Raw genomic sequence first — 10,639 nt, forward strand, 5'->3', positions numbered from 1 at the left:
CCCCTCCTTTCCTCGCCCCAACCCTGGGCCTGGGGCAGAGCAGGCACTCCGTAAACGCCTGTTGACTGCTTTCCTGAAAAAACTCCCCAGGAGGGGAAACCAAGCACTACACAGAAACAGCAGGTCTGGGGTGGCGGAGAGCCAGGAGGAAGGAGACCCCAGGGCCCCATCTCCCCCTCCCGCCTCCGCAGAACTGGGCTTTCCCCCAAGCAGGCGCTTCTCAGCAGCCTCCCCCCGAGGGACACTCGGGACGGCCGGGCGGGCAGAGCCGCGGGGAGCGGCCGTCGCAGGCCCGTTGCCATGGACACGGGAGGAGCGCACACAGGCTCCTCCTCCAGACCCAGGGCCGCCCGGGAGCACAGGACAGGACGCTGCGGCCCGAAGAGCCCTCTGGGGAGCCACGGTTAGCCCCTCTGCTCCCTGCTCTAATCCCGTCTCCCTCCCTCCTGACCTGGGAGTCAGGACTGGGTGCACTGGGCTTGTCCTCGCCAGCTGCTTGGCCACCCAGAGCCTCACTTCCTCATCTGTGAGATGGGGAGTCACAGGACCCCTTTGTGGGGTGGGGTGGTGCTCGGGAAGGGCCCCTTCCTTTGTCCCCCTGCACTGCCCGTGGTCCCGAGGGTGGCCCCAGGCAGGGGAGGCGTCAGCAGGGGCAGCACGGACCTGGCCGGGAATCTGGTTTTGGGGAGGGATGGGTGTCCTGTGCTGGTTCTTTTTCCATCGATTTTAATTAATTCCCTCTTTCAGGCTCCCAGACAGGCGGGAGGCACCGGATAATGAAGACGAATCTTCAAATCAGTAAAGACGTGGTCACCAGCAGTGAAATCCTGTAGTCCCTGCCTTGCCTGAGGAGCTCCAAATAGAAGGGGAGACTGATGGAAGGACGGCTCCCTCAAGACAGCATGATCCACTGACGGGTGGGGGCGATCCAGGAGGGCTTCCTGGAGGAGGCAGATTTTAAGAATGGGCACTATTCAGGCAGACAGCAATGCTGCAGTGGGGACGTGCCAGGCATTCCAGACGGGGTCCAGGAAAAGCAAAGGCCAAGGGGTGGGCTCCTTTGGGGTCAGGACAGCCTTGCTGGCTCAGGAGAGAGGCTCCAGCTCAGGACATTTGGGGGACCAGGGGTGGGTGTGGCGTGGGCGCCCTCTGCACTGTTTCTGCTCAACAGACTCTTGCTTCTGGTTTACAGAAGAAATAAAGGGCCTGTGTGCCTCCTGCCCACGCCTTAGCTGGAATGTGTCCTGTTCTTTCTGCATGTGTCTCAGTGTCTGTGAGCCTTTGTCTTTATTTTACTTCAACTCTTGCTGATGTTTTCTCTCCCTCTCTCTGCCATGGCCTGAGTCCCTCATCTTTGTGTTTTTGTGTCTCTCGGTGTCTGGCTCTGGGTTCCTCTCTCTATTTTTGCTGACTTGCTCTCCTGTCTTTCTCTGCATCTCTCTGGCCCCGTCTCTGGGTCTCCATCTCTGTCTCTCCCTCCAGGCCACCCTGTCACATCTCCTCAGGGCCAGGCTTTCTTGGACCCTGGGTTTGTCCCTCAGCCCCCCTCCCAGGCTGAGGGGCTCTGTGCACAGGGTTTTGGTGTGGGGTGGGCTGCCTGCTTTGCCGTTTCTCAGGGAGGGGGTCAGTCTGTGTCCAGGGCCCCTATGCCCACCCAGAGGCAGCCCAGAGAGACACACCCTTCTTCCTGAAGGGAGAGCCCAGAACAGACTCCCCCTGCCCCTATCTGCCCGCTCCTGGTTGCTCAGCCCCATCCGCAAGGGCGGCAGCCACGGTGATGGACAGGGGGCTCCAGAGAGCTGCCAGGCAGAGCGGAGCCCGCACTGTTCTCTCCCAGGCTTCACCAAGGCAGGCTGGGTAGGCGGCCCCAGTGGATTCCCTTCACTCAGGTCCCCGAGGGCTGCTATATCTGGATTGGGAGGAATTAAGTTGTAGGTTCGCACGGGGAGACAGTGAGCAGCTGCAGAGGGATGCTCTTTCCTGTGCACAGGCCTGGTAGGGAGTGGGTGCTCTGGGCACGTCTGCTGAACTGAGGCGGGCTCTGGGGGGCTGGGCCCACTTTCCCCTCTCAGCTCAGCTTGCAGCTGAACTCCACAAACAAGCTCGGGCTGTCTCTGGGTTTGGGCAGATCAGAGGTGGCAGCTTTGCCCTTGATCTCTGCAGGGTGGCTAAGGAGGGCCTCCTGCTTCTGGGAAAGAAATCTCCCAGCCAGCAAGGGTGCCCAGACAGGCAGGAGGCTGCTGGGCGTGGGATGGGGGCCACGGTGGACTTCTGTTCTGGGGGTGGGGTCCCTATATGCACGCCTTAGAGCTTCGTTTAACCCAGGGCTCCAAGGATCAAGACAAAATTAGTGTGAGTTTCTCCTCCAAAACACATCCACACGAGACAGCCAGGCCTCTATTTCCCTGAGATTTGGGGGGAAGTGCAGTTTTCTGAACGCTGCAGGTGTTTCTCTCCCCTTCCTTGTGAGGTCACACGGTGCTAGCTGCCTGGTCTCTCGGCACCTTAGTTTTCTCTTCTGTAAAGTGGGGACAATGGTAGTACCCCCTCCACAGGGCTGCTGGGGATCACGTGGGATGAGGGTGCACAGCAATTAGCACCGCACCTGGAACGCACAGCCACGGGATCCATGGCGGCTGCTATGGTGGCTGTTTTTATTCGGCCACTCAGGACCGAAGTCTGAAGCCAGCCCCTTTCCCCTGCACAGACCAGCCGAGTGGGACCCAGCTCAGCCACCCCGGAAGACTGATGGCCGACCCTCCATCAGAGCAGCCACCGGGGAGCCCTCAGTGGGCTCAGGCAACTGAGCACCGTCCTGGCATCTCTGGCCCTGCCTCTGCGGTGGGATGGGTGACATTCAACTCTCCAGATGGCTGGCGGGAGTCACAGACAGGGCTCTTGGACCATGGCTTTGCACTGGGTTGTCCACCTGAGGTCAGCCCAAGGCCTGGCTAGACTTCTGGGGGTGGTGGTGGGGAAGGACGCAGGTGGGAAGGTCAGGGCTGTGCTGGGACCGGGAGACCTGCATTCAGACACCAGGAGGAGGCGGGTCTGCTGCTGGGAAGCCACAAACAGGAAAGCACACACAAGCCAAGCGGACTTGGAAGGGCTTCGGGCCTCTGGGACACCAGCCACCAACAAACCTGCCTCCAAGACACTAATTAAGCCTGGAGGTTGTGAGTATAAGCCCCGGGCATCTCGGACCCTTTCCTGGGGACAGTAGGAGAGAGGAAGGGCCCTCACACCTGGTCCCTATGAGCCAGGCTCTCGAGGGGCCGCCAGGCTGTGACGTGGCCTTGGTGGAACCTCCACGGAGCTCTGCAGTCACCCCTGCACCATCCGTTGCAGATTATCCTTTTTTCACTCAACTACTGTGCTCCCCTGTCAAAGATCAGGCACCTGTTGGATATATTTCCCCTTTACAGATGAGAAAACAGGCTCAGAGGTGGGTGAGCAGGGCTGGTTTGCCCCCTCCAAAGCTACTTTCTGGGTACAAAGCCACATCCCCTAAGTGTGATGAATCAGAAAGAATCTTTGAATCAGAGAGAAGAGTTGGATTTTCTGACTGATGGGAGGTGGCCTTAGGCACATTCTTGCCCCAAATTTGACTTCTACCCCAAGAGCTCTGCAGGCCCAAAATATCTGCTCCAAGTTCCCAAGATGGGGTCCCCACAGCTTCTTGCCTGGCCTCACCCCTCTTACCCCCACAACGTGCCCAGTGCCAGCCTCTTTATTCTATCCTGTATACATTTCTGACCTGCTGGGGCCAAAACCCACCAGCTCCCCAAAGTCAGGACACGACCCAAACCCACAGTTCTCTGAGAGCCACCTGGGCCCCTTGGACTGAGAGGGGTTTTTTGAGCAACCAAAAAAGCATGTTTTGCAGGATCCGAGGCTCAGAGCTCAAGGAGTCACCCCCCACAGGCTTCCCAGCACCCAGAACAACCAGCTCCAACCTTCCCTTTGTGTCCCTGGCAAGGGCTGGGGCTGTGTCACAGCAGCCCACACCCCCAGGCCCACAACACCCCCAAAATGGGGTCACACCTCACAGCAGGTCCGGTGGGCTCCTGCCTTCTGGCTCAACCCCTATTGCAATGCTAACACAAGGACCCAGGTGACAACACTTTGATGGAGTCATCTGGGTGAGGCCAAGTGCTCGCACCCGTCCCCTGCCCTAGTCACACTGAGGCTGACGCCTTGACCACAGACCAGCCCCAGCTCTGTGGAGAACATTAAGAAATTTTCTATTTGGAAGTTCTCCTGTATCTAGTTGCAGTTATAGGCACTTCTTGTTGATGTGTGCAATGGGAGGAGTCCAGCCGAGCACATTCTAGATGCAAGAGGTATTTTGAAAAGTAAAATTCGAATTTAGCATGCATGTACAAAAACTGCAATTGTAATTAATTGTGTTTGCAATCGTGAACAGTTGGAAACCACCTAAATATCTGTTAAGAGGGAGAAAGCTAAAAAATCAGAGAATATCCATGTTATGGAATATTACACAGCAGTCAAAAAGATTGTAGTGGAGCTAACTATGCTGGCATGGAAAGAGCTTGCAGAGTCAAGGTTGCAAGAAAAATCCAAGTGGCAGAATGATACATAATTTAGGCAATCTCCCATACTATCTATTTCTATATCTATTAGGCATATGTTAGAGCTCTATATAAAAACATTGCCATCTCTGTAGATTTAAAAAATGGTGTGTAGTATCAGTAGCGCCAACCGGTTTCACCGACGGCACGTTTATGTGTATGTAAATTCATAAAGAGGGCTCAAGGCACACACCAAGCCCAGGACGGGGCTGCCTGTGGGGAGGGGGTAGGAACGGGGAGGCAGGCAAAGGAGCTTTGGCTTTTTCTGTAAGCTTCAAATTTCAAGGATTTCTGGTGTATTAATGAATTTTTAAAATTCAATTAGTAGTAAATAAATTAATAAAATGCAAACTGTTTGAAATAAGTACAAATTAAACTGTTGTTGTTTTGTTTCCTTCCTTGACTCAAACAGCAGCTACACCATGAAGACTGGAGTGCAGGTGCCGGCACGAAGGACAGCCGCTGCCTCCCGCTCTCCACAAGCCCCTCCTTGTGCTCCTGTGTCTCTGTGTGGATGTGCTTGGGGGCTTCTGTTATTGCTGGATAAACAGAAATCCCAGGTCCTTCCAGCTCCCTGGGGCTAGAGAAGCCACGCAGCAGAAGGGACTGTGATAACCACGGAGAAGGGAAGGTGATAACGAAGCCCAAGGGGCAGCCCTGGATGCTTATCACAAATGCCGAGGGCGGGGGTGCCAGGAGGGTTTGAGGGGACTCGCTGGCAGCCCGTGGAAGGACCGAGAAACATGAGGATGGAGGGGCTGACGTGGAAACAGGGCTGGGCTTTCCAGTATGGGCAGCCTCAGAGTGTGCACTCAGAGCTGCTTTACCGGCCCATCAACTACCACCTGCCTGAAAGTCCTCCAGAAAAGTTTCATTCCTTTGGATTCGGAATTATATCAAAGCTGGAAGAGACCTCACTCTCTGTTCCAGCTTCCTCCTCATTTTACTCATGGGGAAACTGAGAGCCAAAAGGGAACACAGACTTCTAAAAACTAAGGTTTTCCTGCCCCCGAGTTCCTGCAGGTGTTGGCGGGGCCCTGGGGGTGATGGTGGGGGGTCACCTATATGCTCACAGCAGAGCAGAGAGCCACTGCGGGCAGGGTTGTGGGATCAGGAAGAGGGACACATAGATGACACATGGCCAGACCCCTGCCCCAAAATGGCCAGGTGGAAAGATGAGTGGGTGACGGGGGCTGGATATAAGATTCCTTCTCTTCCACGGAGAAGTGTGCCCATGCCCACTTTTCTTGCAACAGGTCTATCCTCTCTCCACTCACTTTTCATAGGGACGTCGAGACGAGAACAATTTCATTTCTTCTTAATAACACTGCAAGGGTGATGATAACTGACAGAGTGTGAGAGACTACAGGGGAGGGTGGGGACTACGGCAAACCTGAGCTTGCAAGCCCTGTGCCGGGGGAAGCTGCTACTTAACATGGTGAATTTTTCCAGGGACGGGAACATGTGGTTTTTAAAATAAGAAACCGAACTCCATTTTTTTTTTTTTTTTCTTTTTAAAATGACAATTCTCCACATTTTAAACAGTGAGCCAGATCGGGTCACTGCTCTGCCAGTTTGCTATCTGTTAACACTAGCAAATATCCAACCCTCCAAGGACAAGCGGCAGCCCGCCTGGCGACATGGAACACCCCCCTCCCCCCCCAGCTCTGCTGCCCACCCAAGCTTCAGCCAGCCCGGCCCCTCTGCACGGCACACACTCCTGGCTGCACTAAGGCTGCAGAGAGCTCACGTACCCAAGCCGACGTGACAGAAATGGCAAGTACAGAGTCTGCTGGGGAAATACTGGGGGTGGGGGGTTGGGAGAGGGCGGCTGAGCACTCTGAGGAGCTTCCAAAATGCTGATTTCTCAGGAACCAGGGAAAGAAGGAAGGCTGCACAGCAACAGCTGGCTCTGGGCAGTGAGCAATCCTGTCTGAAAATAAAACATTTTACAATCCACAACTGCGGCTCATTAAGAATGAATGGATCCACTGGTATAAATAGCAAGCTGCGTTCAGAAGTCAGGAAACAGCATATGCATTTGACGGAAAACCGGCTGCCATGGAACTGCTTATTAGCTCAGTCAGCTGTGGCTCTGCACTAACGAGACAGAGGTTGTGGGTTCAACGCTAGTGTGGACACCGTGGCTTTCCTGGGCCACAGAATTTATCCTCCCATAGTGAGCTTCTCCCAGCTTCTGTGCCTTGATCCCCACTATAATATCTGGCCTTTGCTTGCATGCTTCCAGTGACAGGACGCTCACTACCACGTCAGATACAAAACACCCAATTTGGTGCTTGGATGGCTTTTGAGCTACAAACACAAATTTCCATCTGCCTGCCCCTGCTCTGCCCTAACTGGTCATGACATCCGTTGGGTCTGACGGGACCGAGGTTGGCTGTAAAAGGGGCAGGCTCAACAGAAATGAGTTGGGCCACTCACTCCCTCTCCCAAGAGGGTGGACGGGGCAGCCCCTGGAGACTGAAGGGCCTGGGTGGAGTGAAGAAAGCAGAGGGAGGGGGCCCCGTGAGGCAGGGGAACAGAGCTGCTGCACAGAGGGGTGGGGATGCGAGACGGCGAGTTCTAAGCCAGTCCGCCGCCATCTTCTATTCCACTGCTGTTGTGCAGGGCCTTTGGTTCCCTTCCATTCCCAGGCACCTTCCTCGGCAGCCTGGTGACAACCCCCTTTACTCAAGCCAGCCTTGGTGGTCTCCAGTCCTAACAACCAAGCTCCCTCTGGCCACGTGAGACACGGAGGGTGGCAGCATGTGTGGCGATTTGGGCAGTAGTAACATTCCCTACAACATTCTCGAGGGGCCAGGGTGTGGCGGCAAGAGGAAGCCGGGGTCCCAGGCCCCTTGGCCGCAGCCTAGGTGACCTTGGCCGTGTTTTCCCTGCCTCATCGGTCACAGTGTGTCAATTTCACTCTCTGTGCCTGCCCCAGAGGCTGTTCCAGGCACCAAATGAGATGACGACAGGGTCACAGCACTGGCTTGACTAAATGCGGCGCTGACCACTTGGCTTCTCCCGGAGCGTGTGGTGATGGCGGTTGGGGGGTGGGCAGCTCAGCCACGGGGTCGCTTGGGTAGGGCCGGCTGCGGTAAACACTCGCAGCCTGAGCTGAACCAGACTGCTCAACCCAAACGGAACCCCAAAGCCAGCCTTTCCCTGGACTACAAACAGAACCACGGTTCAGGAGTTTTTAGAAAAGTGTTTAAAATCTAGTGAACCAGTAAAGTGCTAATAAAATTCCTATTTCTCTAAAAATTACCCAAGCAGAACAAATCTAAAGCCTTGAAGTAGTTTTCTGGAACAGACCCTGAAGTGAGCCTGTGTATAATGCTGTTTAAATCTGTCCAGGAAACCTGGGCTCCGCTCAGGTGGACGGTGGAGGGTGGGAGGCAGGAGGGTTCCTGGGGACAGGCTGTGACCCAGGCCCAAGCACAGATGGGACAATGAATTTGCTTCACAGCCACAGTCGGGACTTTCCAGCCTAGTAAGGTTTCTCTGCCATGTCTGAGGGGCTTAGGGGTGAGGGGGAAATGGGTATTTTTACCCCATGAATGGGGCTATTCAGGGTCTGGGGCAGAGGGTAGAGGGGAAAGGCCTCCCTTGTCCGGCCAGTCCCTGGGCCCTTTCCTCTGTCTTACCCTAGCGTCCCAGGAAACGGCAAACCCCGCTATGCCTCACCTATCCAGCAACCCCAACTCTCCAGCTCCTGTCTGAGAAACAGATGCATGTCATAAAAATCTCTCTGAACAGTGTATGGACTCTAGACTTGGGGCTTCCCATCCCTGGTTCAGGTGCTCAGTCCACAGCTGGGAAAGTGCAGGCCAGACAAATCACAAAGCAGACACACGGCAGTGTTGACACATAGTTACGGCACCCAGAGGCCGTACAGCACCAAGTTAAGCATCCTCGGTTTTGGAGGTAGAGAAGTATAAAATTCCGTCTGAGAAGAATTTTTAATAGTGATGGCTGGATTGGCAGCAGCCACCTTGTGACCACGAGGGAAAGATGAAGAATTGTTAAGACCTCTGTCCTGACATCACTTGAGTTGTTGCCTTTCTGGAAACTTTCTATTAAATATGCCAGATTAATACAGTACTGTATCCCTAGCAAATATCTTTCTGAGCACAGCCCTAGGGAAAAGCACTGCATAAGAGGTGAGCCTACCTGCAAAGGGATTATGACCCAAAAGCTCTCAGTCCTGGTTTTACTACCTACACCTTATATTTCACAGGGCAGCAAAGGGACCAGGTAGTGCACAGACGCTGGCTTTATTTATCATCGCCATAAACTTGGAGCAATGATCTGCCAGGAAAAAGTAGTGCAGATCACACATTCTACCTGGATCCATCAGGTGGGAGGGTGGAGACCTCCCTCCAGAGGCAGCCAGGCCAGGCCCTGGGGACGGTCACCAGGAGGGACTCTGTAACCCAACGCATCCTGGGGAAAGAACTAACAACCTGCGGTGGGCAAGTCTGCCTGGGGCTCACCAAGGGGTCTGCAGACAAATCCTTGGCCCAAATCAATATCCAGTGTCCCGAGCAGGGAGAGAGCAGCAAACTCAGGGGGTCAGCCCACTCGGCTGCAGGTGTGAGACCCATCACCAGCTCCCCTGGAGATTACCCAGAGAAAAGGAACACCCCCACATTTCTCCTATTGTGTTACTTCCAACATTTAGAGCTTTGGTCTATCCTCAATGTATTTCTGGATACACACAGAAGGAGGGATCTTCTCCTGGATGCAAATAAATTATACCAGCTTCAGTTATTAAATAAACCTGCCATCTTCCCATTGAATTGAAAAGCTATCTATGTTTGGCTTCCATACCTATTTTTTCTCTGTGTTCTGCTTATCTATTTATTTATTCTATAAATAAAAAAGCATTCTATTTATTTTGGTGCTATTACTATACTGTTTTTTTTTTAATTACAGTAACTTATAGTAAGCTTTAAAATCTGGTAAAGCAATTCTCTCTTAAAATTAATAAATTTTTTTTAAAGTATTTTTGTTAAGGTATTTTCTAACTTCCTTATGAACTTTAAAAATTGAGACATAATTCACATACCATCAAACTCATCCTTTGAAAGTGTACAATTCAGCAGCTTTCAGTACATTTACAATGTTGTGCAACCATCACCACCATCCAATTCCAGGACTTTCTCAACACCCCTTCACAGTCACTCCCCTGTGGAGAATGCAGGGGTATTGGCCTACCCCACCTCCATGGTTGCTAACATGACCACAGACATAGGGGACTGGTGGTTTGATGGGTTGAGCCCTCTACCATAGGTTTTACCCTTGGGAAGACGGTTGCTGCAAAGGAGAGGCTAGGCCTCCCTATAATTGTGCCTAAGAGCCTCCCTCCCGAATGCCTCTTTGTTGCTCAGATGTGGCCCTCTCTCTCTAGCTAAGCCAACTTGAAAGGTGAAATCACTGCCCTCCCCTCTACATGGGATCAGACACCCAAGGGAGTGAACCTCCCTGGCAATGTGGAATATGACTCCTGAGGAGGAATGTAGACCTGGCATTGTGGGACGGAGAACATCTCCTTGACCAAAAGGGGGATGTGAAAGGAAATGAAATAAGCTTCAGTGGCAGAAACGATTCCAAAAGGAGCCGAGAGGTCACTCTGGTGGGCACTCTTACGCACACTTTAGACAACCCTTTTTTAGGTTCTAAAGAATTGGGGTAGCGGTGGTGGATACCTGAAACTATCAAACTACAACCCAGAACCCATGAATCTCGAAGACAGTTGTATATAAAAATGTAGCTTATGAGGGGGTGACAATGGGATTGGGAAAGCCATAAGGACCACACTCCACTTTGTCTAGTTTATGGATGGATGAGTAGAAAAATAGGGGAAGGAAACAAACAGACAAAGGTATCCAGTGTTCTTTTTTACTTCAACTGCTCTTTTTCACTTTAATTATTATTATTATTATTTTTGTGTGTGTGCTAATGAAGGTGTCAGGGATTGATTTAGGTGATGAATGTACAACTATGTAATGGTACTGTGAACAATCGAAGTACGATTCGTT

The 10,639-nt window shown here is 52.9% G+C and overlaps 1 long non-coding RNA gene across 2 annotated transcripts; it reads left to right on the top strand.

The window, feature by feature from the left end:
* Nucleotides 1-250: 250 nt before the first annotated feature.
* Nucleotides 251-6,048, top strand: LOC119526001. Of its 2 annotated transcripts, none has more exons than XR_005215051.1 (3): nucleotides 251-403; nucleotides 748-3,445; nucleotides 5,008-6,048. It is a non-coding gene; the product is annotated as an uncharacterized LOC119526001 (long non-coding RNA). The 2 variants fall into 2 exon arrangements; XR_005215052.1 differs by having other exon boundaries at nucleotides 748-3,176; nucleotides 5,005-6,048.
* The last annotated feature ends 4,591 nt before the right edge of the window (nucleotides 6,049-10,639 follow it).

The sequence above is a fragment of the Choloepus didactylus genome, unplaced genomic scaffold (genome assembly GCF_015220235.1).
Source record: "Choloepus didactylus isolate mChoDid1 unplaced genomic scaffold, mChoDid1.pri zz_scaffold_177_ctg1, whole genome shotgun sequence".
NCBI classification, from domain to species: domain Eukaryota; kingdom Metazoa; phylum Chordata; class Mammalia; order Pilosa; family Megalonychidae; genus Choloepus; species Choloepus didactylus.